Raw genomic sequence first — 26,935 nt, forward strand, 5'->3', positions numbered from 1 at the left:
GCATTTTTGGTTAGCTAGAAGCTATGCGATATTAAAAGTTTGCAACTAGACCAATCTACAACGGACAGCGTTGTATTGTCTTCATGGTTACAAACATATCCTTCAATAATTTTGCCTAAGAGAAGTGTTCAGTAACATACTATCATAATTATTTTAAATAGTTCTGGTAAGAAAGAGCATTCAAGAAATGTGTAGCGCATTTAATTCATTTCAAACAGCATTCAAAATTGACACTGTCTATACTTTGAAGACAATAAACTTCCTAACGAAGCAAACCACCGACGATGCACAACCAGTATGTTTAACAGGAAGCTGGCGATAGGATACATCTGAAAAGCTGGTATCTATTAACGCCCTTATTGCTACAGGAGTAATGATTTTGTCTTGAACGCGGCTGTAATGATACATGAAAATATCCATCTACAGAAATATATACGTTGTGAAGGCATATTGGGGTCGAATTTGTGAACATTCATTAAATAATAAACTTCTGTTGTGGAGCGTAATTAATACTGAATATTTGTTTGCATTGTTTTCAAATAAAATTAAACAAACACTTCTTGACTATGTGGAACTAAACAAAATTCATTTATGTAAACGGCCAACAACTACCCATATTTTTAACAAAGAAAATGTATCTTAACGAGTACGACATTAGTATTATGTCGTTCGAAGGCGAGCGTGATAGTTGAAATAGCTGAAACTATTTCCTTTTTTTTATTTTCCGACACAACCACAACTCTCTTTGCAGATGAGCGCTTTAATTTAGACCGTTTCAGATGTCCATATTCATTTTGTAAAGTATTAAAATTTTTGTGTATTTTAAAATATCTCATTTGAAATACATTAGTATTATTAAGTAATCAGATAATAAAATTTTCATACTCAGCTCCTGTATATTTCTATGCGTTGTCGTTAACTTTAAAGTATTCTGCTACATTTTATATAGTAGAACGGAAAAGTAAAACAAAATTTCATACACTGTTAACACCTACTGCTGTTTACAAAAACGTTAAAAATATACGTATGTCGTAATCTACTTCGTTAAAATTTGGAACCAAACCATTCTGTCTAACGAAACAATTTAATTTTACTTTTAGATCGGAAGATGGACGTTTAAGACAGTCGAAACGGGCCATCGTAAAGATAAAAGTGATTGTGAAGACAAAATAAAAGAGAGAAAAATTATACGAGTACCTTATTTGTAAACCTATGATAGCGTGAGTTCCCCCACATATGATCCATGGAACACGCAAATAAGAGAACTGAAGAATAAGTGCTTCGATTTTTCGAGTTTGTGTAAGAAGTTTAACATTTTCTCTTCCTTTCCATCATCAGGTGAAAGGAAGCATTTTCAGTATTGTTATACGGGTACACAATAAGGGACAAAATATCTTAAAACATACGTAAGATACCCCAGAAGTGATTCCTGACTGAAAGAAAGACATAATTTTCTTAGAGTAAATGCTGAGAAACGCAGTCATTATTATTCAGTATCAACCAGCAAAGACGCTCGATGGATATCTAGGTCTCTTGAAAGAACTGTAGAGTCATTATCGATACGCTGTTCCAGGTCATTGATGGCCTTAAGCGAAGAAGAGTAGGCTACACTTTTTACTTGACGTCACAGCATTAAATCCAATGTCTCAGCATCAGGAGACCGACCAGACCAATTTTCTGGACATCTACTCCCGATCCGCCGTCTTTAGGTGTTGTTAGGGAGCTGGGTACATTAAAAAAAAGTGCGCTGTGACGCCATCATTTATGTAACACGTGACGCTGCGGAGTTCTAGGGATCTGTTTTCAGTATTATATGCAGCTTGTCCCTCAAGAAGAAGTGTACTGATCCACTCATTCGCCGTGGTTGCATGCAGGGTGCAGTCATGTTACCATGGATAATACCACACCATACATCGCGTCCAAATCGACATTGATGACTAACGATAACAGTACCAAAGGGATTAGTACATGTCCACATCTAAGTGCACAAGTATGTGAAACTGTCTCGGCCTAACATAGTGTCTAAACTAAATATTGTGTGAATATGTGACATCAAATTTTATGCAACTTCTCCACCTCACTGCTCACTGTAGAGCATATGTTAATAGGAATTTTGTCTCGTTTCTCATGCTAAGAACCGCCCTCCGATGTTTTGAATGTTTATAAACACTCATATAAGTTCGGAAACCTCCGAGTCCGTAGTTTTAGTAGTCTCGTGTTTGAACCGCGGCTGGACGTGAGAAGAGACCCTGCCTAGAAAGACGCGTTGACCCGCGCTCCGTGAGTAATGCATCGTCTACAGAGTGCTCCGGAAGACGTGGTTACGCTTCCGCGAAGCCTCGTTTACTCATTCAGAGTTAGCGGTGGGGAGTCTCGGCTACAGAGACATACTTTGTCCTTCTTCGTGGCAAAACCAAGTGTCTTCTTGTAACCTGAAAACCAGACGTTCCAGAGTACATGTCTAATAAACATACGGTCGTATATTACATGTGTGAATAATTGTTACGGTAGTCGTATATTTCTCAGACAGCAGATTTTCTGTCGATAGCTCACAGAATTTTGTCATGTTTAGCATAATAACTTCCTATTTTTTTTCATCTCACAACAGTACTTGTTCTCTACGTCCTCATTTTTTGTTAGATATACACCAATCCCCGTCTTCCTCAACAGCTTTCACTCTCTACAGCTCTCTCCAGTACATCTATTCCCTGACGCCTTAACACATTTTCTGTGATCCTGTCCCTATTTCTTCTTAGTGTTTTCCACATTCTCCATTCTTTACCGATTCTAAAGATAACCTCCTCATTCCTTACGTTATCAGTGTACCTAATTTTCAACATTCTTCTGTAGTATCACATCTCTAATGATTCGATTCTCTTCTGTTCCTTTATTCCTACAGTCCATAATTTTCTGTCATATAATGCTCTGCTCCAAACGGACACTCTCGGATATTTCTTCGTCATATTAAGGCCTATGTTTGATAGCTGTAGCCTTCGTTTGGCCATAGATGCTCGATTTGCGTGTGCTAAACTGCTTTTTATATCCTCCTAGCTTCGTCCATGATGGATTATTTTGCTTCCAAGGTAACATAATTACTTATCTTCGTCTCCTTTACGATCACCAACTTTGATGTTAAGTTCCTCGCTGTTCTCATCTCTGCTACTTCTTTTTTCTTCCGTATTTCTTCGGAGTACTCTCAATCCATAAACTGTGGTCGTTAGAGTGTTCATTCCAGTCAACAGATCCTATAATTCTTCACTGACGATAGAAATGTCATGGGTGAATCTAATCATTGCTATCCTTTCACATTGTATTTTAATTCCACTCTTGAACCTTTGTTCTATTGCTGTCATTGCTTGTTCAGTGTATAGATTGAACAGTAGGGGCTAAAGACTGGAACCCTGTCTTAAACCCTTTTTAAGCCGAGCACCTCGTACTTGGTCTTCCAGTCTTAATTGATCTTTCTTGGTTCTTCTACGTATTGTTTATTACTCGTGTTTCCCAATAGCTCGTTCCTATTATTATCAGAATTTCGAGCGTCTTACATCTTACACTGTCGAAACTTTTTCTAGATCGACAAATCTTATGAACGTGTCTTGATTTTTCTTCAGTCTTGTGCCCATTATGAAGTGCAACGTCAGAACTGCCTCACCGCAGCCTTTACCTTTCCTAAGGCCAAACTGATCGTCATCTAACACTTCTTAAATTTTCATTTCCATTCTTCTGTATATTATTTTTGTTAGCAGCTTGGATGCGTGAGCTGTTAAGCTGATTGTGCAATAATTCTTGCACTTGTCGGTTCTTGCTATCTTCGAAATGCAATATATGATTTTTTCTGAAAGTCTGATTGTATGTTGCCAGTCTCATAGACTGTATACATCAGTTCTATGAAAAATCCTTTGGTGACAACTACACTCCTGGAAACTGAAATAAGAACACCGTGAATTCATTGTCCCAGGAAGGGGAAACTTTATTGACACATTCCTGGGGTCAGATACATCACATGATCACACTGACAGAACCACAGGCACATAGACACAGGCAACAGAGCATGCACAATGTCGGCACTAGTACAGTGTATATCCACCTTTCGCAGCAATGCAGGCTGCTATTCTCCCATGGAGACGATCGTAGAGATGCTGGATGTAGTCCTATGGAACGGCTTGCCATGCCATTTCCACCTGGCGCCTCAGTTGGACCAGCGTTCGTGCTGGATGTGCAGACCGCGTGAGACGACGCTTCATCCAGTCCCAAACATGCTCAATGGGGGACAGATCCGGAGATCTTGCTGGCCAGGGTAGTTGACTTACACCTTCTAGAGCACGTTGGGTGGCACGGGATACATGCGGACGTGCACTGTCCTGTTGGAACAGCAAGTTCCCTTGCCGGTCTAGGAATGGTAGAACGATGGGATCGATGACGGTTTGGATGTACCGTGCACTATTCAGTGTCTCCTCGACGATCACCAGTGGTGTACGGCCAGTGTAGGAGATCGCTCCCCACACCATGATGCCGGGTGTTGGCCCTGTGTGCCTCGGTCGTATGCAGTCCTGATTGTGGCTCTCACCTGCACGGCGCCAAACACGCATACGACCATCATTGGCACCAAGGCAGAAGCGACTCTCATCGCTGAAGACGACACGTCTCCATTCGTACCTCCATTCACGCCTGTCGCGACACCACTGGAGGCGGGCTGCACGATGTTGGGGCGTGAGCGGAAGACGGCCTAACGGTGTGCGGGACCGTAGCCCAGCTTCATGGAGACGGTTGCGAATGGTCCTCGCCGATACCCCAGGAGCAACAGTGTCCCTAATTTGCTGGGAAGTGGCGGTGCGGTCCCCTACGGCACTGCGTAGGATCCTACGGTCTTGGCGTGCATCCGTGCGTCGCTGCGGTCCGGTCCCAGATCGACGGGCACGTGCACCTTCCGCCGACCACTGGCGACAACATCGATGTACTGTGGAGACCTCACGCCCCACGTGTTGAGCAATTCGGCGGTACGTCCACCCGGCCTCCCGCATGCCCACTATACGCCCTCGCTCAAAGTCCGTCAACTGCACATACGGTTCACGTCCACGCTGTCGCGGCATGCTACCAGTGTTAAAGACTGCGATGGAGCTCCGTATGCCACGGCAAACTGGCGGACACTGGCGGCGGCGGTGCACAAATGCTGCGCAGCTAGCGCCATTCGACGGCCAACACCGCGGTTCCTGGTGTGTCCGCTGTGCCGTGCGTGTGATCATTGCTTGTACAGCCCTCTCGCAGTGTCCGGAGCAAGTATGGTGGGTCTGACACACCGGTGTCAATGTGTTCTTTTTTCCATTTCCAGGAGTGTATAACTTCACACATACCCTAAAAAACGTTGTTAAGTTTTGTAATCAGAGCTCAGGGTAAAGATCGGTTTATGTAAATATAAGTGTGGCAGTTCAGTAAATACTTGGGTCTTGATATATTATAATATAGTTTCTGGGAAAAAGTGTACTTAATCTGTGTGAATTGTATTATCTTTGTTAATCTAAAACTTTGTAGATAACAGTTTAATTTAACCTGCTCATATATAATATCACAATGTAACGGGGCACGTGAAATTAATAATAATAATAATAATAATAATAGTAATGTATTTGATACGCCTGGAAGTACAGTCAGTTTTAAACTTTTCCCTTGTTTTTCTACGCCAAGGGTCTTGCCATTTTTTGTTGACATCCTCTACATCGTTACAAGAAGACTTAAATGTTGACTCATTTGTAACGTCGTTTATATACTGCCTGCTCCAGTGGATTACAGTTATCAACCGCTTTCACGTTGTGCACAAATAGCTGTTTTGCTTTTCAATGTAAAGTCTGTACAATGTTGTGAGTACTGACCAATTACGACGTTTAGGAGTGGCCTCGCGAACACGATTTCACTGACCTTTGCACCCTCGCCAGGTCTCGCCAACAGAAAACAATAAAATTACTCAGTGCAAAATTCCCTCTGCTGCTGTGTAAGACATCACCAAACAAATCGATCTGATAATTACGTTCTTTCCATTATTAAGTCGGCTGCTCAAATGTGTGTGAATCCATTACGATATTTCTGTGTTATAGCGAAATATGATTAAGAAATATTACGGTATACTGGTAATTTTTATGGACCGTCTGTGCACAACTGAATGAAACACAATTTTTATGCCATACGCGTTTCGCCTTTATTTTTTGTGCGCTGTGTATGCATGTGTGTGTGTGTGTGTGTGTGTGTGTGTGTGTGAGTGTGTGTGTGCAGAAGGCGAAGGGGAGAAAAGGGGGGATATTTTTTTTGTGGACTGAGTGAATGTGTATGTGTGTGTGTGTGAGTGTGTCTGTTTTGTTTATGTATGGGCCTTGTGTGTTTGTTCTATGATTCCTATTGTTTCTGTGATAGGGATGGAGGTATACATATTTTCTTTGTCAAATAAAATCAGTGAAGCTATGTGTGGTAGCTGTATGTTCTGTATGTGCTCTATTAGATTTCCTGTGTTTATCCCTGTTCTGTTGTTTTCTACTTTATAGTGTTTTGTAACTAACTTTTGGAGGTGTTTGGCTTTGTGGTATGTTGGGGCTTTCTTGAAGTTGACAACAGCTCTCATTGACATTCCATCTCTATGTACCATTGTTTGACTGCGGAGTGTTGGTGCTTGTGGGTTTTTTTGTGTTATGTAACATTCCTGCTTGTCTGTGAGTGTGTGTTCAATGTTTTTCACTGTTTGTTTTAGGTTTGCCTGGAATCGTGTAGTTGAATCTGACTTCAGTTTTTGTATGGCGTTGGTGTTTATGCATTTCTTGGGTTCTGTGATATATTGATCTTTGTCCATGAGTACTGTTACATTTCCCTTGTCTGCTTTTGTTATTAATATGTTGTTGTTTGTTAACTTTTGTTTTAACCTTTTCATGGTGGCTGCTTCTGTTTGGTTGTTCTTATTGTATGTATGCTGTGTTTGTTTTATTATGCCTTTTATTTCTTTTTTACTATTTCTCTTGTCCTATGTTTATTTCACAATTATTTTGTTGTTCTTCACGTGCAAGGATGTGTTGAGTTTCTACTATAATATTTTCTATGTATTGGTTATTTACTTTGCCATTGGTACAGTGTTTCAACCCTTTTTCCAAGAGGATTTTTTCTTTTTCGTGCAGTTCTGTCTCTGTTAGGTTAACTAAACGTGGATGGAATGTGTGTTGGTGTTCTTGTGGTTTCATGTTTAAAACGTAGATGTATTTTTGTGTCTTTTTTACTGTTAATTTCATTATCTCCTGTTTATGCTTGTTTTGTAGAAAAATTTAAAAAAAGTATGCCACTCCTTCACCTTCTGGACACACACACACACACACACAGAAGCAGAATAACTATGAATTACATATTTCAATTCTAGATTCCATTTTGCGTTTGATGTCATGCTGCTGTCAATGTAGCTGCTTTTGTATTAGGAGTACTTTTAGGGCCTGATGATGACAAAGTGTCTCATCGAAACCGGTTGCCAATAAGTTAACAAAATTACAGATGACGGTAGTGTTGGAAAATGTAATATTCGTATTGGCTGCGGTCCCCTCCACCTCGTCGAAGTTAGATTTACTGCTCTATACTGCATTAGAGATGACACAATCAAAGGTTATGATCGTTCCCGTGAATAAAAAATCAAAAGGCTATCGCCAACGAAGACCTCATGATACTTTAGACTGGTGGGGCATAATTTGACGAAGCCCTCGCATATCAGCCAGTGGGAAGTGTGGGGCAACCAAGGGATAGAATGGAATCAGGTTGTCTCCGAATAGGCCAGACTGCCTAATCTACAGGGAGACAATGAATGATGGGTCTGAGTCAATGTGCTCAGAATGGGTAGGCACATTTCCGTAATATCCTGGTTCTTCTTCGTGTAAGCAAGCGTGTGAGTATGCGTGTGTTTGTTCGTGTGTGTGTGTGTGTGTGTGTGTGTGTGTGTGTGCGTGCGTGCGTGCGTTTGTGGCATTTTAAAGGCGTACCTACACGATCATCGGATGATCTGAGTTGGTTGTCATGTAGTATGAGATCACTGCAGAGCAGCGCGGGCCCTCCCGCCGGAGGTTCGAGTCCTCCCTCCGGGCATGGATGTTTGTGTGTTCTTAGCATAAGTTAGTTTAAGTAGTGTGTAAGTCTAGGGACCGATATCCTCAGCTGTTTTGTCTCTAGGAATTCACACACATTTGAACATTTGAATTGCAGAACAGCAAAAGACGGAAGTCCAATCCCTAAACCAATGCACCATGTATCACCCGCATAAGGTGGAAATTGGTCTGGTGGTGCTACGGACCTGGGCCCAATGACGAAGGAAATGGAGGAAGAGAGCCGACCACACGGGAAGTTGCCAGCCAGCAGTCGCGGCCAGCCGGTACCTGGAAGACTTCTGACTCAGGTCTCGTGTCGCCGCCCAGTAAGAGGTCGCTCCTTCCAGAACATGTGGCAGCAGGTCTGCTAGCTTGGCGTCGTGTGACAATTTTATTGCACCCTAATTTCCTAGTGAGGACTTCCGAGTTGCATCATTTGCATTCTCAGATTAACGCAAGTGTGCACGACGATTGTTTGAGTCCACGCAACAACCTCACTAGGTATCTGAAAGACCTGTCACATGGAAAGAGGACACAGCACTATCTTTCACATTTTGTGCTTCAGCGGGATCTGAGACACATTGTTTCGTTTGACGACTGCTCTAATTGGTGGAGCCTAATGCAAGAGAAGACGTTGACCCCCAATGCTAGGCAGAGAAAAGTAGAAATCTATATTCAAAGTTGAAATTAATTACCTTCCTGATGTAGCGTTGGACAAGGAGGTACCCAGCACCAACCCTGATAGTGGAAGAAATATTCATGAGCACTATTTGGCTGGGAAGCGTATAGTGGCTAAAGTAAACCTCAAACTTTGCTGCCGTGTTACACGAAGGCTTGTAGCACTTCGGAGGGGTAGTTCGGCAGTACCCCTGGTGTTATTCCAGAGGTACAGGCCATTAGCACGTTTCAGGATTCATCCTCCCTGCTACATTCACTTTCATGGTCTTATCCTCCTTATCTTATTTTTCCCTTTCCTTCTCCATCCTAGTATTGTCTCGTGGTACGGGGTTCACTTTGTCAAACAACATACACCACTAGTTTCGAGCCAAAGTGTTTCCTGCACAGAGGTAAGCAATACTCATATCTTCATTGAGTATAATGCCTATCGTCCCTTTGGTCTTCCTCGTGAATTTATCGATAAGTACTGAGCTGATAAGCAGGCATTATTGATTTAGACGTGGCATTTGGTGATAAACACGTTTAAAATGATGGAAATTCTAAGGAGCATTAAGTGACCACCGAGACAGGAAAATAATCTGACAGCTGTGTAGAAAGAAGCCCGCAGTCAGCAAAACAGGAAACAGTAAGGCGAAACTTACAAGAGTAAGTAGTCATGTTCGGCAAGGAAGCAGCAGTTCGCTTTTGCTGCTCAACAGTCACGCTTATGACGTATGAAACATTTGTGTGGAATTCCAGCGCTGCGTTGGCAGGACCAGCAACTTTATTTAATCTCACTGTTTCTTTAATTTTGGGTCACAGTTGTGTCACAATTGAGTTAATCGTGAGACGTTTGGAAAGTATGTTGGAAATAAACAAATACGTTCAAAAATAATCATCATTAATTACAATGTGAACGTAAATAACTCAGAAAATTAAAGAGTTTATGAGACTAAACATCTGTAATCATGCATGCATTGAGATAATAAGTAGAGGAGAGTGTTGTACTTAGAGGACAGTGTACTCTCATTGTGTGTTTTGGTTGGTTCTTTAGTCTAGCGGCTGCCCTTAGAACAACATGAAGAAAGCGCACATTGGGATCCCCGTGAGCTATTTTCACCGTTTTCTATAGTTTTTGTTGTTTCTGGATATGATGATGTGTTTTGTAGAGCATTTGTCAATATTTAGAATTCTGCACGCGTAAGTGCTGTGCAGTATATTAAAGCTATCTGAAATATGTTGTTCATTCTACAGTTATAGAATTTTATGGCAAGTGAAATCCTATATATTTGTAAAACTTGTTTACGTAATTTGTACCTGGTTAAGCGATACTCTTTCGGTCGTGCAACATCTTGAGCCTTGAAACAGAAAATTGTATTTTACAGTGGAACATATGATACTTATAAGTTACCAGAATTTCGTTAATGTCGTCACATTTTTGCCGTCTTAAAAATGAAAATTTGTGATAGTTTCCAAAGCTTCAATTTCAAAATGCATTTAAATTTTAAGTGATTTTTGGTAACACTTCTCTTTAATGTATCAGACAGACGACGAAATACAGTATGCACAAGATTTTTCTCTATCGCAACGCTTTTAAATTTCAATAGATTATTTGATCCTACGTAAATGACCTGTTGTAACATGAAACATGTTTTCACATTTGGGAAAATGCTAATTTCGGGGAATAATTCTTGTAATTGACAAAAAGGATAGCAGCACATAAGAAGTGAACGCCATTATTTAAAACCAGAATATGAAAATGTATTAAACATCTATTAAACGGTTAGCTATAGGTGAAAGCCTGTAAAGTATTCCAAATTACAACCCCCACCCCCCTATATATGGGGAAGTCTTAAAAATGCTTACATTTGCAGAAGATTTAACAGTAAATGTAAACATAGTCTTCAAAAGGCCATAGAAGGAGTGACTAAAGTATTTTCATAAAAACAGCACATAAATAAATAACAAGGAAACTGAAAGTTTAGTATACCAATAGCAGCTGAAGAGAAGCTGGCTGGGGAGAACCTGAAACGAGACACTGTCTGTATCTAACTAAATATTTTTTGTTTTGCTATGGGTTTGTTTATTATTGATTGTCATTTTTTTAATTTGTAGTCCACTTTTGCTACTTGAGTGTACATACTGTCATTTTGTCAGTTGGAGATAGTGAGTGGAGCTGTGGAGCTAGAAAATGGAATGCCAAGTGGAGAAATCGCAACATTTCCGACATATTCTTCTGTCTGAGTTGAATAGAGGGGTGACAGCGATGGAGGCAGACAGAAACACTTGCGCCTTGTATGGGGATAATGCCATTGGACAGCATACAGCAAGAAAATGGTCTTCTGGTTTTAAGGAACATTGTTTTGACATTAGGGACGATACACGTTCAGCAAGACGTTTAGGGTTTGAAGAAGACCGTTTGGACGCTTAATCCACAGTGATCCACGTCATTGTACTCGATAACTGGCAAATGTGGTGAACTGTGATCATTCCATCGTCAGACATTTGAATGCAATGTGGAAGACTCAAAAATCGGGTCTATGGGTACCGCATGCTCTAAGCCAAAATCGCAAAAATCAGCGTCTCTGCTTGCTCGTCATCAAATGGCTCGTGATCAGCACCGACCATTCGTATCCTGTATCGTTACTGGTGACGTGAGATGCTGTCTCTATGCTAGCAAAAGGAAAAGAAATGAATAGTTGAGCTCAAATAAAGTGACAGCTCCCTGTAGAAAGACCTGCACGTATCCACATAAGATAATGTTATGCATCCGACAGAACAGCGAAGGTGTGGTGAACAACGAATTGCTTCCCCGAGGTGTAACTGTCACTGTTGACATATATTGTTAACAACTGAGACTTCTTGCAGATGCAGTCCATGAACAACGACGGCTGAAGTGATACTACTCAACGTTTACGACCGCCATCATTCTGCTAGACTGCCAATAAACAATATACCGGAGGTGCATTGGAAAGCCATTCCACACCCACCTTATTCATCTCAACTTGCGCCCTCGGATTTTCATCTTTTCCGCTCTCTAATGAACAACGTTCAAGAAACTTTTTTTCCGGATGGAAAAGCTCTCCAGACAAGGCTCGACGAGATCTTCGCCTCGATACCAAGTGATTTCTAATGCCGCGGAATCGAAAAGTTGCCCTAGCGTTGGCAGACTATTGTAAATAGTGAAGGAGAATATACTACGGATGACCAAAGTCTCGGTTATATGAGTACGTTGTTTATGGAAAAACGCTACGAACTTACGCAGCAACCCAGTAGGAAGATAACGGGAATGGGGAAGGAGGTGGAGCCTGCCATCAAATTAAACGTAAAATTGCACAAGCTAAATAAGCATTCAGTAACAAGAAGAAACTACCAACACCTATCAAAATTACTTTAGGCACAGGAAAATAGTTTGTAAAGAGTATTAGTGCCCTGTGTGACTCAGAGATATGGACACTAGGAGAGATAGTACGGAAAGGTTATGTCTATGAGACATGATGTTGCATAGGAGGCCCAGAGACCGGAAACAGACGGAATGACCCTGGGGGATGTATTCAGCAACGTAGGAGAAAAAAGATAGCTGCAGAATTTCAAGGGGCGGAGTGACACCTTTCATCTTCAGCATTGTCTTTCCATAGTGAGGAAGAGATGCACGAGGTAAGTTAAAACTTCGGTACATGCAGCAGATAACACTGAATCTGAAATTATGAAATATACTTACCTGGCGTATGCGACACCGTGAACTTACCAACGTACTGTGAACAGAAGAGGCTTGTGGGAGGTAGTGAGAAATGAGGGAAGATATATGCTGCCGACCAAACAATTGACAGTGAGTGAAAGAAGATACAACATGGTTGACAAAAAGGCAAACTATCGGATGTGCAACTTCATGCAAGACTTTATACTAGAAAACTTAGTATTTCTTTCCTGCTTGGCACATCATGTGCTGCAGCTATGAAAACTTAAATACTAAAGTTGTGCATTCGTCGAGGTGTGGAATTCACTTCCTAGAAACCTTCCACTTTCTAACGCACTGGCCCTGCAGTCTCTTGCAGTAATTACTAACCGTCTTGAATACAAATTTAGTTTGTCTGTAGCATTTTAATTTGATTTAGTTAAGCAAAAAACAGTGATAAGCAGAGAATGTGGTTGAAAGGAGGAAAACCGCACGGGAAGTCACGTTTGGAGGTCTCTGCCGAACCGAATTCAAATTGTTCTAGAACACAGGCAGTTCAACGTTCCACCAGCCTGGCTTGCGTCACAGTTCCCTCCAAGGAAGCACAATTTGCATGTTTCTTAGCAGGGGAGCCCGCAACTTTTCACCTCAGTGGGGCCATAGCATTTTCCTCATACATTTGGTTTAGAAAGTTTGAGGTCATTGCTATCTACTCATCATTTTCTCCTGTTAGTTTGTGCACTACGCTTTTAGTTCCTGGTCAGCGTTATAAACATAAACAAGCTAACAGTATAATTATAGAAAAACCTATTTTTACATTCCCATATCTTACATTTTCCCGCCATTTATGTAATTTTCTATTGGTTCCTAGTAAGTTCTGTTCTCTCTGTTAAATGTTTTTCTGCCATTAAAATATTTTCCACGTTTTTCGCCTTTGAACCACTACCACAAGCTTCAACATCGATTTGCAAATCGATCTATTTGGTAACTACATCTTGCACTCACCATGCACAAACCTGTAGGGTAATTACTATTACGTAACACAATGCTGTACAGTTCGTTTCTGATAAGGCAACTGATTCGGCACAGGGAGTTGATACTTCGGACAACGTATCAACTAAATCATTTAGGGTTCTGTGAGAAATATAGGTGGCATTTACAGGGGCATATGCAAAATGTTTCTGCAATGTTTCATCACGTCATTATAAATTGTGTAAATCGACAGAAGCAGCGTTTTGATTTGTTTTTCCTCGTAAAGGCAAATCACAAGGAACATCTGATTTCAACTCAGCACGAATAATTTGTACTAATATCGAAAGATTCTCGTTGACAAGTTCTTACACACTCCAATTTTTTTGTTATAACTTCAGACCGGAATTTTCTATAAAACCAACATATAAAAAAAAGCACTATGGGACTTAGCACCTGAGATCATCAGCCCCATAGACTAAGAACTACTAAAACCTAACTAACCTAAGGACATCACACACATCCATGCCCGAGGCAGGATTCGAACCTGCGACCGTAGCAGCAGCGCGGTCCGGACTGAAGCGCCTAGAACCGCTTGGTCACAGCGGCCGACCCAACATTCAAAACATGTACATATTTACGTAATGAAAATGGGTAAAATATGTAAATGCACTGTGTAATCAAAAGTATCCGGACACCCCCAAAAACATACGTTTTTCATATTAGGTGCATTGTGCTGCCACCTACTGCCAGGTACTCCATATCAGCGACCTCAGTTGTCATAAGGCATCGTGAGAGAGTAGAATGGGTCGCTACGCGGAAGTCACGCACTTCGATCGTGATCAGGTGATCATCTGTCACTTGTGTCATACGTCTGCACGCGAGATTTCCACATTCCTAAATATCCCTAGCTCCACTGTTTCCGATGTGATAGTGAAGTGGAAACGTGAAGGTACACGTACAGCACAAAAGCATACAGGCGACCTCGTCTGTTAACTGACAGAGACGCCGACAGTTGAAGAGGGTCGTAATGTATAATAGGCACACGTCTATCCAGACCATCACACAGGGATTCCAAACTGCATCAGGATCCACTGCAAGTACTATGACAGTTAGGCGGGAGGTGAGAAAACTTGGATTTCATGGTCGAGCCACACATCACGCCGATAAATACAAAACGTGGCCTCGCTGGGTGTGAGGATCTTAAACACTGGACGACAGAACAATGGGAAAACGGTGTGTGGAGTGACGAATCACGGTACACAATGTGACGATCCGATGGCAAGGTGTGGGTATGGTGAATGCCCGATAAACGTCATCTGCCGGTGTGTTAGTGCCAACAGTAAAATTCGGAGGCGGTGGTTTTCTGGTGTGGTCGTGTTTTTCATGGAGGGGGCTTGCACCCTTTGTTATTTTGCGTGGCACTATGACAAAACAGGCCTACATTTATGTTTTAAGCACCTTCTTGCTTCTCATTGTTGAAGAGCAATTCAGGGACGGTGATTGCATCTTTCAACACGATCGAGCACCTGTTCATAATGCACGGCCTGTGGCGGAGTGCTTACACGACCATAACATCCCTGTAATGGACTGGTCTGCACAGAGTCCTGACCTGAATCATACAGAACACCTTTGGGATGTTTTGGAACGCCGACTTCGTGCGAGGCCTCACCGACCGACATCGATACCTCTCCTCAGTGCAGCACTCCGTGAAGAATGGGCTGCCATTCCCCAAGAAACCTTCCAGAACCCGACTGAACCTATGCCTGCGAGAGTGGAATCTGTCTTCAAGGCTAAGAAAGGGCCGACGCCATACTGAATTGCAGCATTAGCGACGGAGTGCGCCACAAACTTGTAAGTCATTTTCAGCCAGCTGTACGGATACTTTTGATCACAAAGTGTATGTAATATCCCGAAAATCTTTTATTACATATTTAACATAAAGCATTAATTTCTACCAGATCTACTTCTCAACTACATTTTGCTTGCTATATTACCATAATATGAACTTAAACGTACCAGAACCTCGAAAATTACAAATAACGTAATTTTACATTACTTAATTTCTCATTTTGAAAGTCTGCACCACGATAATAAAAGAAAATTATTTTCGATCATATCTGTCCACTCAGATAAAAACTTAACTGAAATTTCTAACGTACCCTACCTTGTCTTTCACTCTGAAGCTCAATGAACAACCAGTGTTGGAACATCGCCGAACAGAAAAAATATATTTATAGGACCAAAATGATCTCTCCACGTCACAGAACATCGACGGTGGAAATTTGAGGTGAAATATTCCTGGAAAGATGTCCGCTGGAACGCCCTCTTCTCCCCCCCCCCCCCCCCCCCCGAGAATAGTGCAGACATATTGTAGCAAAAATCGAGTAGCCTGGTTTTTTACCTACACAGCGACAAACATATTCACTAATTCCCCTCCAATATCGCTTCTAACGTCAGCTTGCATTTGAGATATTCTACAATTTATTACGATTTCTGGAAAGGCAGCTCAAAGATTTTAATTGTCTCCAGTTGCTAGATTGGAAGCAGAAGTTGCTGAGAATGAAGGCAGAGCATTTTCGATTATATGTTCAGTGAAAGAATTTTGTACCTCTCGTACTAAAACCGAAGAATCTCTAGTAAATGAACCAGTAAAAGATATCGCGACTTGAAAGAATTCGTTATAAAATCAGACAGCTTCAATCCACGTATCCCATCTCGTTAGGCGGCAAAGCTAGGTTCGACCGTAGCTCTGGTATAGAGTGACAAATGATAATCACTTTCGTGATGTATGAAATTATTTCAGTTATTTCACTTACTTCTGGGTATCTACTGCACACTTTTTTGGCGACATGGTTGCAGTGCATGGGACAGACAATTGAAGTTGGTCTAAAGGTGTAGCAGTTGCCGCATTCAACATGTGGTCCGCAGCATCTGAATACACAACTGTAAGTTTTGCTTCTTGAATTCCTTCAGGTTGCAACCCTTTTAACACTATCATTCACAAAACGTGGCACCGTTGAATGATTTGTGTTTTTGCAACACTCGGAGTTTTCAAGCAATGAAATTGTCACTGAAACTCCCAGAAATGTCCGTCGTTTTGTCAAAGGACATCCATATGCAATGGTTACTTATATAGCGCTGCAGACTTTTCACAGCCTCCCAATAACAAATACCTAAATAATTTTTTTTTATGTCGATTAATCGGAAACCTGTTGCTCGCAATACTTTTGTAGAAACGCACGGTATTCAGGAACTTGAAGTTTGTACCATGGAATGTTCGCAGCTGTCACAGTGTGAAAGTTTGCTGTTACATTGCTATTTTCAATATTCATTTTGCTGTTTTTTCCATTTCAGTTATTTCACATACTAGTTGTTAGACACTTACTGCAAAGAGGAAACTCTGTACCTAAAATCCAGTGATCTCCATACTGCCTGGAAGTTGAACTTCAGCTGTCTGATCGTGCCAGCCACAGATGCTCATATTTCGTTTCTTGCCAAACTATAACACGGTTGCTAGGAAATATCACTAGAACACGAAAAGAAAATACTTTCCGATTCCGCTCCCACATCAGCACATTACATCAAACGTTGACATAAAGCTCAAAACAAGAAATCGGTCTGCAATTCTTTGTCACGCACAGACCGATGGAAATTTGTTTGCCAAACTACAACATGGCGAACGATGCAAAGCACATGAGTCTGCAGACACGCTGCAGTTCTGTACTACTCAGAGACCACAGCTAAAATAGATTGTGACACTTTAGTCATCTTTTATATAAGATTTTGCTAGTCATTCAGGACGCACGCGTGGCTCATTATTAACCACACCGCTCTGCAAACCTCAAGTTCGACAGACAAAGAAACATAACACTGTTTCTACTCGGTGGAAATGTATGAAAGTACGTGGGAATGTTGCCAGAGTTTCCCCAGTCGTGCACGTAGCACATGGCATGAGGTCAGCGTAAATCTAGCGCCACGCACGGCTAGCCGCGCAATACGAGACACCTGAAGGAACAGGAAAATACAGGACGTGTCAATCAGAGAACAGTTACGTTGCACTATAATAGTTTATTCACTACAACATAGCCGGAGACAACATACGCATGGCTTCACAAGGGGAAGAATGATCAGGAAACAGGAAGAAGGACGAACTGGCGAGTGTAACCCAGGAGTTCGGTACGGCTCATTGCAACGTTTCACGTGCATGGGAAACGGTCTGAATCACCGGCACTGCTGCACGACGGAGAGGACGTGGTCGACCATGGCCAACTACTGCGGCATTTGACCGTTACACCGTGCAACAAGGAAGAAGGGACCTACATCAAGCTAACTGCAAGGCACGCAACCTCATCCTCCACTGTGGCACGATGACAGCACGGGGATGGTTTCTTTGCCTGACGAACAGTAAGTTGCGTTCCGTTGACACCCGAACGTCAGCGACACAGCTAGCAACGGTGACAAGAGCGCAGTGTCTGGACCAACGAGGAATGGAGTCCCGTGTGCTTCTCTGATGAGAAGAGATCCAGTATGAGTGATGCTGGACGTACTCTCATATGGAGAGAGATGAGAGCACGTAATGCACCCAGGAACATTGTCGAACTTGATCGTTTTGATGATCCAGGTGTTATGGTGTGGATAGGCATAGTGCGTCAACTGCGCTGGTGGAGGAATGAAACGCGGCGAGGACACCTTACCAACAACCTTGTGGCCAGCATTGGAGCACGTTGGAGAGCATGCATTGCCGTCCGTGGTGATCACACATCCTATTAAAAACCATGTCCCGCCTTTTATAATGTTCAGGGGGCCACCGTACAACGGGGTGACTTCAGTGTAATTATTGTCTTTGAATAGAAGTGTCGTGTCGGGTCGTCACATTGGATACTTATATCCCTATCTATGAATCTTCGCAAATGCTTTGTAACGTATATTGAATTTGGTTTGTTTGATTTTTAACATATTTGAACTTATTGTGTGCTGTGTGTTGCTGTGATTTATTTACTTTTCTGAAGTAAGTTATACGAGTTGACATTCAATATTTTTTAAATTCAAGTTTCCTTACTGTTCATTTTTCTGTTTAAGCGACTTAGGCTGACTAGCACTCTGCATTCAGTACAACATCGCACGATGTGAGACGAATCTTTTGTCTTCAGCAACTGGTAGCATCTGATACGTTTCCCACTGCAATTAACATCAAAAGTAAAGTAATCACTTTGAGTATCATACCTCACATTTCCTTGCGTGCTTTTCAGCCGAAAAGGTAGGTACTGGTGCTGACGCAGACGGTAGAGACACAGTGCTTCGTTGTAAACAAAGTGTGTTTCTTCGATACCTGATCATTAATAACAGACTGGGTCCACATGCCGATTTGCACTGAAAATGGCAATAAGCCAGCATCCATAAATTCTTTTATGCTTGCTCAAATACTGAAACGATTGCTCACATTCACTTAAATTCAGCTTTCCTCTGCTAAGCCGACCGTAAATCGTAGTGCTAATAAAGTACAGGTTAACTCGCAAGGTAACTTTCCAAAAATTATTTTCAGTCGGATGGCGTTGCTAAATATGATTCATATTGTGGTGTCACCGCCAGACACCACACTTGCTAGGTGGTAGCCTTTAAATCGGCCGCGGTCCGTTAGCACACGTCGGACCCGCGTGTCGCCACTGTCAGTGATTGCAGACCGAGCGCCGCCACACGGCAGGTCTGGAAAGACGTCCTAACACTCGCCCCAGTTGTACAGCCGACTTTGCTAGCGAAGCTACACTGACAAATACGCTCTCATTTGCCGAGACGATAGTTAGCATAGCCTTCAGCTACGTCATTTGCTACGACCTAGCAAGGCGCCATTACCAGTTTATATTGAGATTGTTATTAATGTACCGTCAAGAGCGATGTTCTCCAATTATGGATTAAAGTTAAGTATTCAAGCAACTACGTACTTTATTTACTAGACTCAACTCCTTTAACTGTTCCAGACCTCACGCCAGTCTGCGTGAGCTTAAACGCGTGCCTTTCGGCTTCCTCGCATAGTGACTTGGCTGTCTTGCCAAGTCACAACACATATGTCTAAACTCTGTACACGAGAGGGCATTTTTCTGAAAACAGGACGTTTCCGGAATTACTTTCATAGGTAATCCCATTTTTAAAGCGAAGCAGGAACTTTAGAAGCGGAGCGCTTATCACGCAAAAATTCATTTTTGGAATTTTAAGTCTTTTGCATCCGTGTCAATAAGATATGCTTCTTAGACGACTGCACGGCTTTGTTCTTTGCGAGCGCGTCATTACGTACGTGTTGCTAGTTGCGACTTCATAGAGCAACCGATCTACTTATTGCACGCTCGGTAGAGAACAATGTTTCATCAGTAGTATAAACATCGTCTGTTGCGAACAGAGACCTTAATTTCGATGATAATTTAAATGTACCAGGAGCTGAATCAGTAGAAGATATTACTAGCAGGACAACTACGGGTCATTAGCGTTTTATGTGTCCTGCAGCCGATCTCGACAGCACACGAAACCCTTTACCACACACACTAATAACTACTACAATGCTACACACCGTATTTTTGTTGTATCTGCTTTGCTTTTGAGGGCTGAGATTTCGAATCTTAGAAAATTAAGCAGAAGCAAATCATTCATAATACAGCTCAAAGTCAAGCTAACCAAGTTTTATTGCATCAGCACGTAATTTTTAAAGAAAATTCACATTCTGTCCTCTGCTGTTGTGATAGATCGGATTCGGGTATTTTTCTAAGCAAGCGGCCTTCTGAAGACGTAAGGAAATATGAAGAAGAGTAAAATACAGTAACACGTAATTTTATGCAACATGAAGTTAAAATATATAGAAATATGTACTTATAGTGAAATGTGTAGCGGTAAAATGAAACATGCAAATGCTGACAGCCTAATTTATGAAAATTTTTACTTTTGATGTTCGTAGAGGTGAGGGAAAAAATTTACAATTACTTAATAATCCGAAATCCAGTCATAACATTAACAAAATTATTTGACTTTTCATTTCCATCTTCATGCCATTCGAGATTCATATGCATGTGTTCAGATTTTTTAAATTGATGAATGGATGAGTTATGAATGATGGCTGTCGTGCTAGTTCAATCGAAATGTTCTATTTATGGCACCTGTGTCATTCTTGAAATTAAAATTATTATCAAGTTGTCCTCTTATACTTACGTGAATCGTCACTCTCCTTCTCTTCAACGTAATTTCCGACACTGGAAACACTGTCGAGGAGACTACTTTCCTCTCATCAAAGTACTTGAAGCCAACACAGGTACTGGAGAGGTTTATATTTTTCTCCACCAGCACATAATTGAATTTTTAATAGACATATATGAATTGGACTCACCGTTTTCTTGTGATATGTCATCGCAGGTAGTATAATTTTCGATTCCTTCTTTTCATTTTCGCTTTTCATTCGTTTGTAGGGTACATAAACTAACAAATGTAGGTCTTTTTTCACTTTATGCACTACTATTAGAACACATAGTTTGGCAATAGTTCGAATTACGACGACTTCCAACTTCTAACGACAAGTTGTTATCAGTGGACACACATTACACATGAACGCCCCTTCGGCAGATGAAGGGAAATATGACACAATATGCTCCTTTAAATAAGTACCTGACAGTTAACAACCATTATTTTAATTTTGAAGGCGTAAGCTTTTGTCGAGAGAACTTTGTCGTGTAACTGTTCTGCCGCAGCAATAGCTGTTTGTGGTTTATGAAAATGTGCGCGACGAGTGACGTGGGAGCAGAGCGGGTGACTTTTTCGTTCGCTGGGAAAGCACAGTTTCAAGACGGAACTCTTACGATGGATATCCTTCTTAAAGAGACTGCTTACACATGAAGAAGTTTCCTCATTCAGTCGACTGCCGGATTCACTTCCTTTTATTATTGCGTGTCAGTATCGACTGCAGTTTGTTGACTGGTTATGGGAATGTAAATTTAATATTTCCTTTCCCGTCATATAGGTACCCTTGTGTAATTGATCTTCCATGTGTGATGTCATTTTAAGAAATTATATCACTTTTTAGATGTTTATGGTTTAACGTTCGTTTATGACACATCAAAAAATTCTTATAATGTTGGCACGAAAGAACAGTTTATGTGCCGCTAGGAAAAACGCAACAATGTTGCTCAGTAATGTTTTGCTATATGTCGAAAATACATGGATATTTCATCTGCTTATTATCAGCGTCGCGTCACTTACTGTTGTTAACTTGTGCTAGGTACGGGTATCGAAAAAAAATATCGATATTTTGTACTGATATTTTACCAAACGTAATTTCCATTTACGAAATCTCAATATTCATGTTCGACTGTTCAGATTAATTTTTGAAAGAAAAATAATAAAGTACTTACTCTAGATGTTTCAGTAAATATTGAAAGACATTCGCACTACGAGCACACGTTGTCCGACAACAGGTGTTCCCTCAATTCTGAGAACTTCTGCTAGCCGATTGCCGTACGTTGTAGTACCTCTGAAATGCAAAAACTGACATATGTCCTTGAAGAACGAAACAGCAATCAGTGGTTTGAAAAGAGATTTATTATCCGTCTTGACTGCACTATTAGTCCGCACCTCGTGGTCGTGCGGTAGCGTTCTCGCTTCCCACGCCCGGGTTCCCAGGTTCGATTCCCGGCGGGGTCAGGGATTTTCTCTGCCTCGTGATGACTGGGCGTTGTGTGCTGTCCTTAGGTTAGTTAGGTTTAAGTAGTTCTAAGTTCTAGGGGACTGATGACCGTAGATGTTAAGTCCCATACTGCTCAGAGCCATTTGAACCATTTGACTGCACTATTTTTTTAATAGCCGGTGTCTTTTCATCATGAACCACCGCGGTATCTGAATGTATTTATTACAAGAACAACCAGTCCAACTGTCAGAAAGTTTACGTGCTACTTCAAATAACAAGAATAGCTCTAAGAAGGTAATTCAAAAATTTTAGTACATCTTCAAAGTATGAGGTTTCCTAAAGGGAACAATAGCGACTTTAAATTCAATTTTGTAATTTCTGTTGCAAACCCCTGTCAAGTTTTTCATTATTTTTGTTCATTTTATACATGTTTTATATCATCTTTATTTTTAATACATTTTAGAGATTATTTCCCAGGCATTTTAGGTCATAAAAATCCTGGTCCTACAATTCAGGTACTTTTCATATTAGTAAACTAAATGAATTCTCACTAGAGGCAGCTGCTTCCCCTCCCCACTGCCCTCCCCCTCTCCTCCCCTTCCCTTCCTTTGCGGACGACCCTGTTTCTCAGTATTCACTATTCGTGGTAGTTGAAGAGTGCTTGGCTGCCAAATAGAGTGAGAGCTCTCAGCTTCTCCGTTCGTTGTTGGATGGTAGCCCATGCCGATTATCCAATGAAGCGTGCGTTACGAGCAATACTGCGATGGTAGTTAGCTAGTTATTCCTGGAGCAACATAAGATCGTTTTAACATAACTGATAATAGAGAGATCCACGTAACCCGTGCAGTCAGTTGCGCTGTAAAATTAGAACTGTGCGAACACAACCGAAGACGGCGCAAAGCTGGTACCGGGAATTAACTGAATGTGTTGTCATGGTTGCATCGGTGTATCGCGTCATAACAAACTGGTAAATAAGGTTGCTTCATAAATTCCAAATAGGCTAAAGGAAATAGAATCAATTTTTGAAAAGATACGACTAATTTAGAACTATTAGGTCCCATGAAGATAAATCGGCCGCTTTCCGTGTATCAATGTGATGAAATGTTTACAGCAAAAGAAGACGTCTTTCTAAGATGAGGTCATAAACCAAAGACATGTTATGTGGTGTACCATACACACACTTTACCTTTGAGAACCTTCGTAAGAGAAACCGTTAAACAATGCTGTGTAGGAGCCTGGAAGGCAGCTGTCACCCACACGAAAGAAATGTGTGACGAATACTGGACGACAGATCAGTTGTGTGAACTATCCCGGAAGAGATAGTAATGCAGATGTATTTTAAAAGGAAAATTTTAATGACGCAAAAAAACAGCCGACTGGCGTTGAAACGTTTTTCGCCGTGAAGGTTATATATTAGGCATGGCCCGTAGAGACGGCTTCGGTTTGCAGTTGTCCAGTTTCCTCTTTCCCGCTGCGATGCACGAGGCAAATTGCTTATCTTCGCCGCACTGCTAGGTGCTAAGACACCCGTAACACATTCAGAAGAACATCCATATGGTAATAATGTTTTCCTTCAAAGTCAGAACTGTATTTTATGTGTGATTTACTATCCCTAAAGAAATGTTACATGATAAAAGAGTTGCGGTTGGCCAAAAATTCCCATCAGAAATCAATATTGTTTTACGAAGCCAATAATTAAATTTTTTTATGTATGTCAAATTCTTAGCAATGGGGAGAGACAGTTGAGTAAGGAGGGGGGGGGGGACAAGGGGGGAGCAGTGCATGAAGCATATTATATAAAGACACATTCAAAATGCTCCATTCTCCGTCAGGTTGAATATGGTATCTGCCAAGCAGTTTTGGAAGTATTAATGCATTGACAAATATTAAACATTTTAAAAGTCAGTTATTTATACATTGCAGTGTGATGTTTCAGTTGTGCGTTGTAACACTACAAACAAATTGCCAAGAATATCTAATAGTGCTGTTATACACAACTCACTTCTATAGTATTAGTCATTTTTATGCTTGCTGTAGCAAATTAGATCACGTGTAATGGTTTATATTAACAATAATTTACTAATTGTAGTCTTACCAACACAAAAGCTACTTTGTCATGGTTGCTTGTTACAATAATTGGCAGAAATTCCATACATCTTAGTTTTTCCATAATGTAAACGAGGACTGACTACTCCAGTTAAATAATGAATCGACACTCAGAAATAAATGTTCTAACTCAGGGACGAATTTTATTTACTAAATTGCTGCTAGACATCATGACGACAACGTAACCCTATCGAAGGATGCACGAGCAAATCAGTGTAATATTTTAAGGACGATCAATCTGACCTGTCACGAATTTAAATCGCTGAATAGTACAATATAGACAAAACAATGTGCGGAAGATCTGGAAAAATATGTTTGGCATCAGATAAATGAAAAAAAAAATTGGCAGTTAAGGAGTGGAGACAGAAAAACAACAAGGATCCATACAGTAAGAATGAGACCTGGACCATAAGAATAACGTCGTAGAATAAGCAGGCTCCTTGGAATAGTGGTCTTCTAGGAAACTCTTTACATTTACATGAACTGCAAAGAGAACGAATAAGTCGGTATTACACCAAATGAAACTGCTCCTTGGGTCTGACGCCGAAACAAAATCCGACCTACTCTACTCTGAGCAGTTCATGATAAGACAAGTTTCGCTTGAAAAGACCCTAATGCAGGAGAAGATCGAAGGGAGCACAGGATGAGATGGATTGATGGTATCATAGAAGTAATGGATTCCATCCTGGAAGTCTTTCAGAAATAGTGCAGTACAGATGATATTGGGGCCACGGGGAGAAAGAATCGACGCAACGACTAGAGAGAGAGAGGATAAAGAACGACTAGGAGAGAGAGGGAGGGAGGGAGAGAAACGACTGGAGAGAGAGAGAGAGAGGAGAGATACCGTCAAGTACTTTTGTCCTTGCGCTTCTAATGGAAGCTCCATTTTGTAAATCTAGGGGAAGTCTAAATGCAACAATGTGATCGAAATACGGTATACAATAGCGATATAGTAGGAGTCGTGAAAGTGGATTATTAAAAAATGACAGCATCATGTTGAAAATAATGCAAGGTAAATTGCAGATTGTTTTTGCTGATGTTTAAGGGGAAACAGAAACAAGTCATAAAGTTGCCATACAAGTTGGCACCTCTAAACAAAATTCAGAGATTAATAAAAATCGTTAAATCACACGGAAAGAATACATAGCGCGTAATATATAAACAAAGATAAAATCAACTGAGTGGAAAACAGAAGACGACAACTAAAAGGCACGGAAAGGTACAGTAAAAGTCGTAAAAAATTGCTTCAAAGCAAGATGGCCGAAAAAGAGACATTAGTTGTCTATGAAAGAAGTGCATGGAAACGTGTAGCAGATGGAGGGACAGTGTAGTATTATCTCTGCAAAGTCACCAAGAATCTCGTATGGGATAGAGCAACAGAGGAAGAGAAAAATGTAGGAAATGTCAATGATTAAAGTTTGCAAAGCACATTATTAATTATTGTAATGGGGCAACACTCGTAATAAAACTGAAACTGCACTAAACGCAACTCATTTAGCTGCCATAAGATATGAACATGTCTACAGGCAAAATCTGCTAAACAATATCATTCGGCACTGGAGTCAGCGACTTTTACGCCTCCACTGGTGTGTGACCACTGGTATAGAACTTTTAAATGTTACAGGGTTTAGGTTAGCATCTCACTTTTGTAGATCAGAAATGGAGAAAGGAGGAGTTGCCACATTCATCAGGAACTGTCATAAATTTAAGAACATAGACATTCATAAATTTTGCCTAGAACAGCATATGGAAGCATGTGCAACAGAATTAGATTTTCACAAAAAATCTTTCATAATATTAAGTGTATATCGAGCACCTGCAGGTAACTTTAATCTGTTTGTAAACCACCTTGAAGCTGTACTGGCCCATTTAACAACCAAAAACAAAGAAATAGTGGTTGCTGGTGATTTCAATGTAGATTTCCTTAAAGACTCTCCCAATAAGAACTTATTTGAGTTAGTAACACTATCATTCAACTTAATTACCACAGTAAAGTTCCCCACTAGGATAGCCACTTGCTCACAAACAGCCATTGATAATATCTTTATAGAAAAGTCCAATGAACAAAATTATATTACAAAACCAATAGTCAATGGCCTCTCAGACCATGACATGCAGTTCCTTCTGTTAAATGTTAATACTGAACAGGATATAAAATCTGTTAAATCTGAGCTCAAGAGGGTAATCAGTAAGCCAAAAATTGATTATTTTAGGACACTCCTCAGAGACATTCACTGGACTGATGTTTACAGTGCTCATGGCATGAATGAAAAATATAACATTTTTGCTAATAAAGTGCTTACCTTATTCGAACACTGCTTTCCCCCAAAACTTACCAAGGTTAGAGCAAAGTCTACAAAGAACCCATGGATTACTCGAGGAATAGGGGTATCTTGTAAAACAAAAAGAAAACTGTATCTGTCAATCCGAAACATTTCCAAAGTTGATGCTATAGCACATTATAAGAAATACTGCAAAATATTAAAGACTGTAATTCGGATGTCAAAGCAAATATATTACAAGGAAAAGATAGTCATATCAGATAACAAAATAAAGACAATATGGGATATAGTGAAGGAGGAGGCCGGTAGAACCAGACATGAAGAGGAACAAATAGCATTAAGAGTAAATGATACATTGGTGACAGATGTGTATAGTGTTGCAGAACTTTTTAACAAACATTTTATAACTGTTACTGAAAAGATTGGGTTGTCAGGTTCGGTAGATGCTGCTATGGATTACCTTAGACCAGACATTTCAAGTAACTTCCAT

Source organism: Schistocerca cancellata, chromosome 2 (genome assembly GCF_023864275.1).
Source record: "Schistocerca cancellata isolate TAMUIC-IGC-003103 chromosome 2, iqSchCanc2.1, whole genome shotgun sequence".
NCBI classification, from domain to species: domain Eukaryota; kingdom Metazoa; phylum Arthropoda; class Insecta; order Orthoptera; family Acrididae; genus Schistocerca; species Schistocerca cancellata.